The sequence below is a fragment of the Felis catus genome, chromosome B3 (genome assembly GCF_018350175.1).
Source record: "Felis catus isolate Fca126 chromosome B3, F.catus_Fca126_mat1.0, whole genome shotgun sequence".
In the NCBI taxonomy this organism is placed as follows: domain Eukaryota; kingdom Metazoa; phylum Chordata; class Mammalia; order Carnivora; family Felidae; genus Felis; species Felis catus.
The window spans coordinates 86,594,802-86,601,823 of NC_058373.1; positions in this window are offsets into that span (position 1 = coordinate 86,594,802).

Sequence of the window (7,022 nt, forward strand, 5' to 3'; positions counted from 1 at the left end):
GTTCATGTTTTATTAGAAATGCACGTGGTTTCTGAGGCTTTTAAACAAATACATGGAATGGTTGAAAGATTTATATTGCTCATGCTTAGCTAAATATGTCATCTCTAGAAAAGATGTGGTTTGTTTTGGCACTGTTTTAAAAACTCAAATATTTTAAACATTTGTTAAGTTGGAGCTTGCACATTTGAACCAGTAGCATACGTTCCAGAATAGTTTCTCAAGTTACCAAACTTTCTGTAATCCGTTTACTAGAATAACCTCTATTGAAAGGTTTTTCTGTTCTTTTTTTAAGTACTTTAATTTATAGAGGTTGGAGTTATTATTTTAATGTAGGATTTCATAGATAGAATTGGACAGTGATGAATGTGTATTTTTGAGAATCATCAAAATACTCTATACTGTTGATATTTCTTTGCAAAAACTTTAATATACTTATTTTTAATTTTATTGTCATCTAAAAAGTTTTGGAATACACTGGTACTTTTGAAGTCACCAGTTTCTTGACTATCTGATTATTAACAAAGGTGAATTTTTTAAAAAGTTTTACTTATTTTTGAGAAAGAGACAGAGCGTGAGTGGGGTAGGGGCAGAGAGAGAAGGGGATACTGAATCCGAAGCAGGCTCCAGGCTCTGAGCTGTCAGCACAAAGCCCGATGCAGGGCTCAAACTCACGAACTACAAGATCATGACCTAGCCAAAGTCAGACTTTCAACCTACTGAGCTACCCAGGTGCCCAATAAAGGTGCATTTTAATGCACAAACTCAAATATCTAAAATATATATTTACTTTTTATTCACATAAAATCCCCTACTGCAAATCCTACACATTTCAATGCAATTCTGAGACATTGATCTTAATCAAATTTATAATGATAACAATCCTGAAGACACTGCACTGGATATGCCTATAAAATATACTACAGTAAGAAAACAGATTAAGTTCACCATCAAACTGTGTTTGACAAGTTTAATGAAGATAAAAGTTGAGGGGCACCTGGCTGGCTCAGTGGGTGGAGCATGTGACTGTTGATCTCCTGGTCATGAGCTCGAGCCCCATGTTGGGCATAGAGATTACTTAATTAAGAAAATGACAAGAGTTGGTATGAACAATTTTTTTTAGATACCTCAGGAACCTTTAATAACTATTTAGATACAAAATAAAATCATAGCAATAAATATTAAAGAGAAACATTACTTTTGGTAAATACAGTTAGAAAGAACCTAGAAAAGGAGATCACGTCTCTTAATGAAAAAACAGTAGACTGATTCAAGTCCACTGCAAAGCACCTCTACTAACTTTGGAATTTGTATGTGGAATTTTGCTGTAACCAATAGCTGAAATCTAAAAACACTGCTTCTGTTCTGTTCATTCAATCAAGGTAAGGTAATATAAATACACTACCAAATACTCTATCACCTGCAGTGAACTTAGAATTTAAAGCTTAAAGTATATGGCTAGAAGAGGACCAGGGTGGGGTGGGCAATAAGAATTTTGGGGGCAGTGGTGCCTGGGTGGCTCAGTTGGTTAAGCGACCAACTTTGGCTCCGGTCATGATCTCGCGGTTTGTTGAGTTTGAGCCCCGCATCAGGCTCCGTGCTGATAGCTCAGAGCGTGAGCCTGTCTTCGAATTCTGTGCCTCCCTCTCTCTGTCCCTCACCTGCTCGCTCGCTCTCTCTCTCTCTCTCTCTCTCTCTCAAAAATAAATAAAACCTAAACAAATGTAAGGAATCTTTGGGGCAAAGATTCTATAAACTCATCATGTCTAAAGTGTCACATCACTGTTGATAAAAATTGTTGAGTTACTGTGTCTGGTCTTTGTGATATTGTTACCATACGTTGTACTTCTATATATGCACACAATAATAACGTTGTTATTATTTTTTGCTTTAAATAACAGTTTTTAAGGAGATTTTTAAAAGTAAGAACACCACTATTTTATATTTACCCATGTATTTACCATTTCCAGGGCTCTTCTTTGTGTAGATCCAGGTTTCCACCCATCACCATATTCCTTCTTCCTGAAGCATTTATCATTTATAGTAAAGCAGGGCTGTGAGTGATGAATTCTTCCAGCTTTTGTATGCCTGAAAATGTCTGGATTCTTTTCTTTTCTTTGCCTTTATTTTGTGGAAAAAGGCTTTTTTGCTGGATATAGTATTTTAGGATAATTTTTTTTTCAGTATTTTCAAGATGTTGCTTTATTGTCTGGCTTGCTTCGTCCCTGCTCTCATTTTAATTTTTGTTCTCTACATAAAAACGTCCTCTGGCTGCTTTAAAGATTTTTCTCTTTGTCATTTGTTTCAACCAACGAGATTAGGATTTATTATGATATAGATTTCTGCATGTTTCTGTGCTCGTGGTTGGTTGAATTTCTTGGACTATAGGTTTGTAATCTATGATTTTTTTTTTTAATTTCAACCATTACAGATGAACATAGGGGAAGGGAAGGAAAAATAAGATAAAAACAGAGAGGGAGACAAACCATTAGAGACTCTTAGAACAAACTGAGGGTTGCTAGAGGGGAGGTGGGTGGGGAGATGGGCTAAATGAGTGATGGGCATTAAGGAGGGCACTTGTGATGAGCACTGGGTGTTACATGTAAGTGATGAATCACAGGGTTCTACTCCTGACACCAATATTACACTGTATTTTAACTAACTTGAATTTAAATAAATAAATTTTAAAATGTCAACCATTATTTTTCTAATAGTTTTCTGTCCCCCAGATCTTTTTCCTCTCCCTCTGGAACTATTACTTTACGTATATTAATTAGACTGTTTTAAGCTGTCCTACAGCTCATTCATGTTTCATGTAATTTCTTTTTCCAGACTGTTTTTCCTGTGTGCTTTATTTTAGTTTCTATGACTTTATTTTCAAATTTACTAATCTTTTCTTTTGCAGTATCTAATGTGTTCATAATTCCATCCAGAGCATTATTCTTTGCAGGCATATTTTTCATCTCTAAAAGTTAAAGTTGGATATTTTAATTTCTTTTATCTCTCTCCTAAATTTATTTATGCCTTGTGTTATCTTCTGGAATACACAAAATATAGTTATAAGGACTATTTTAATGTCCTTATCTGTTAATTCTATTATCTATTCTATTTCCAGGTCTCTTTGTTTTTTGTTGTTGTTGTTTTCTTATCACGAGTTGCATTTTCCTGCTTTGGATGCCTGCTGACTTTTTTTTTTAGATGCCAGTCATTGTGAATTTTAATTTGTTGAGTGTTGGGTATTTTTGTTTTTCATTAATGCTTTTGGAACTTTGGAGATACAGTTACACTACTTGGAAACAGGTAGATCCTCATTATAATGCTCTTTTGAGCTTATTAGGCAGGATCAGAGTACCTTTAATGTCAGGCTGATCCACCCCACCCCTCCCCACCCCCCCCCCCCCAGTTTAGGCAATACCTCTCTGAATACACTACTTATGTACAATGAGGTTTCTCTACCTTGACTGATCACAGCCTTGTATGAATTTTGATTATTATCTTGCCAACTCCTTTTTTTTGGTAATTCTTACCCTCACTCAGTAGTTTACTGTCACACATGCTGGTCAACACTCAGAGGAAGAGTCCGGGAATGCACTGCAGTTCTGCAGAGTCCACTGCTCTCTTGTGCTCTCCCTGTGGAGCACTCCTCACTACATGCAGAATCTCTCTTCTTCAATAGTCTGACCTGCAAACTCTAACCACATTCTCAGCTCTGTGTTCTCGACTCAGGGAGGCTGCCAGGCTGTTTCGTTACCCTTTCCTGCTCTCTGCTCTCTAACTTCTCCAGATAGTAAGCTGGGTCAATCCTCGAGCTCACTTCATACGCTTCCCTTCCCTCAGGGATCACTATGCTGGGCTGCCTGTTGTCCGAAGTCCAAAAACATTGATCCATGGATTTTCACTGTTGTTTGCTGTTGTTGCTGTTGGTTGATGAGTTTTTTGTTCTTTTTTTTTTTTTTTTTTAAGTCAGAGGGTAAATGTCCTGGTTACTCCATCATGCCCAAAAGTATAAGTCCTTCTATAACTGTTTTAAAATATCATCCTCTTGATGTCTAACTGCCTTCTTCCCTGTTGAGAAATTACCTGTCGGTCTTAATGTTTTTCTCCTGGAGGTAAAGTCTCTGTTTTCTCTGATTCTTTCTTGTTTTTATCTTTTTCTTTGTTTTTGACAGCTTTGTGCCTAGATTGGTCTTTGTATGTTTCTTGCTTGATTTCGTCCATCTTATTAAATCTCAAACTTGATATTTTTTGCCATCTTTAGGAAACTTTGGTCAATATCTCTTTCTCCTCCTTCTGAAATTCCAATTATATATATTTTATATTTATTCACTGTGTTTCCCCATATTGCTGTCACCCTGTCCTGTATTTTCCTTTTTTTTTTTCCTTTATGTACATTAGTTTTGAATTTTCAAAATTGCCTTTTATTTCACTAATCCTGTCTACTGATGTTAAAGCTGTCTATTCAGGTCTTAATTTCAGATTCTGTACTTTTCAATTCTACAGTTTCCTCTTGATTTTTTTTTTTTTTGTATATTCCAATTCTCTGGTAAAATACTCACCTTTCCAAATGTATTGTCTCCCCCTTTGCTTCTGTTTTCTTGAATATACTAGTCATAGTTATTTAAAAGACTATGTCTACATGTCCACTAACTCCACTTTCTGAATCATCCATGGTCTGTTTTTGTTTTTTGCTTTCTAGATGCATGGTCCTGTCTCTTGGCATGCCTATCAATTAATGGTTGACTAAATGCAAGACATCCTGACCCTCTAGAAGATTCTGTCTTCCTCCAGAGAGGGCTTAACCTTTCCTCTATTGGGAAGATTGCGTGGAAGCTAATCACCTTAATCCAGTCAGGTACTATGCTGAGTTGTACCTGGGTTACATTCTGAGTAAGGCTCAGTTTTCTCTGGTTTGCCTCTCCTCTGATGGCCTAGCTCACTCGAGCTTTCAACGGTGTAAGTGATAGCTTCACTGGGGCCCATTGAGATAGTCTCATCTGAGCTTTTTTAACCTCAACTTAGCACAGCTCAGAATTTGCCAAGTATTTTGAAGGGAAAACTAGGTGTGTGTTTCAGGCCCTTTGGCTCTCCAGGTCTGTCACTACAGCCTTGCAAGAATTGCTGAAAGCTATTTTCTCTGTCTCTAGTAGCAGTCTTCTTCCAGGACAAAGACCAGATTATCACTCTCTCACCTTCACCCAAAACCAGCAAAGACCTCCAGGGGAGAGCGGCTGCAGAGTTTACCTCTCTGTTCTTTCCTCTCTAGAGTCTTTGTCCCCCTCTTCTTTGTTTCAGCCCCTCTCTGATACTTTTAGTAAGTTATCCAGCTTACTTTTTGTAAGTTTTCCAACTTTTCTTCTTATTCTTAGCAGGGACATTGGTCTGCCACAAACCACTCTCTTCTGGAAGCAAAATGTCAGTGAGTTTTTAATTTCTGTTATTACATTTTTTTCATTTCTGAAGGTTATATTCTGATCATTCCCCAAATCCAGTTGGTCATTTTTATGGTCCCTTGTTCCTACCTCATATTTTCAATTCCTTTCTATCTTACACATTTTAAACATGCTTATTCTGTATTTGATTTCTGATCATTTTAATATCTGAAGTATTCACTGCTCCAATTTTACGGTATTTTCCACTAGCTACATTTTTGCTGCCATATTTCTTTGGATGTTTGGTGATTCATGAATATGAGCCTATATTTCTTAGAATTATCCTCTGTGGGACTTTTCAGGGCCTGGGTTGAAGGTCGGTTCCTCCATAAAGGCTTCACATTTGCTTCTGTTAATCACCTAGGAACACATACAGGCTTTAGAGCACTTTAGAAACTTAATTGGAATTTTACTGGACCACTTAAATGATAATTTGGGTTGAAAACCCACATGAGGGCTAGCTTATGGTTATAAAATTCATGACAGTTCCCATGTTTATGGATTGGAGGAATTAATATTGCTAAAATGTCCCTACTACCAAAAGCAATCCACAGATTGCACAGAATGCAATCCCTATCAAGGTTCCAGTGGCATTTTTCACAGAAGTATAGAAAACAATCCTAAAATTTAAATGGGACACAAAAGACCTCAAATAGCCAAAGCAATTCTGAGAGAACAAAGTAGGAGGCATCACACTTCTGATTTCAAGCTATACTATGAAGCTAAGGACAGTACTAGCAGAAAAAGAGACAGACCAATGGAACAGAATTGAGTTTATCAACTAATATTTGACAAGGGAGCCAAGAATACTCGAGAAAAGACAGTTTGTTCAATAATGGTGCTGGGGGTGGGGGGTACTTGGATAGTTAAGTCAGTGAAGCATCTAACTCTTGATTTTGGCTCAGGTCATGACTTCATGATTCATGGTTTTTAGCCCCATGTTGGGCTTTGCACTGACAGCACGGAGCCTGCTTGGAATTCTCTCTCCTGTCTTTCTGCCCCTCCTCCTACTCTCTCTCAAAATAAATAAGGAAACAAAATAAATAAATAATGGTGCTGGGAAAACTGGATATTCACATGTAAAACAAAAAAATGAAACTAGACCCTGTCCGGCACCACTCACAAAAATTAACTTGAAATCAATTAAAGGCTTAAATATAACACCTGAAACCATGAAACTCTTAGAAGAAAACATAGGAACAAAGCTCCTTGACATGGGTCTTGGCATTGGTTTTTTGGATATGACACCTAAAACACAAGCAACAAAATCAAAAATAAATAAGTGGGATTACATCAACCTGAAAAGCTGCACAACAAACAAAACCATTGACAAAGTGAAAAGACAACCTGCAGAGTGGGAAAAAATATTTGCAACCGTATATCTGATAAGGGATTAATATCCAAAAACATATAACTCATTAGCATAAAAACAGTCCAATTAAAAATGAACAAAAGACCCAATTAGGCATTTTTTCCAAAGAAGATATATAAAGGGCCAACAGGTATATGAAAAGATACTCAACATTACTAGGCATTAGGTAGAAGCAGATCAAAACCACACAGGGATATCACTTCATACCTGTTAAAGTGGCCATC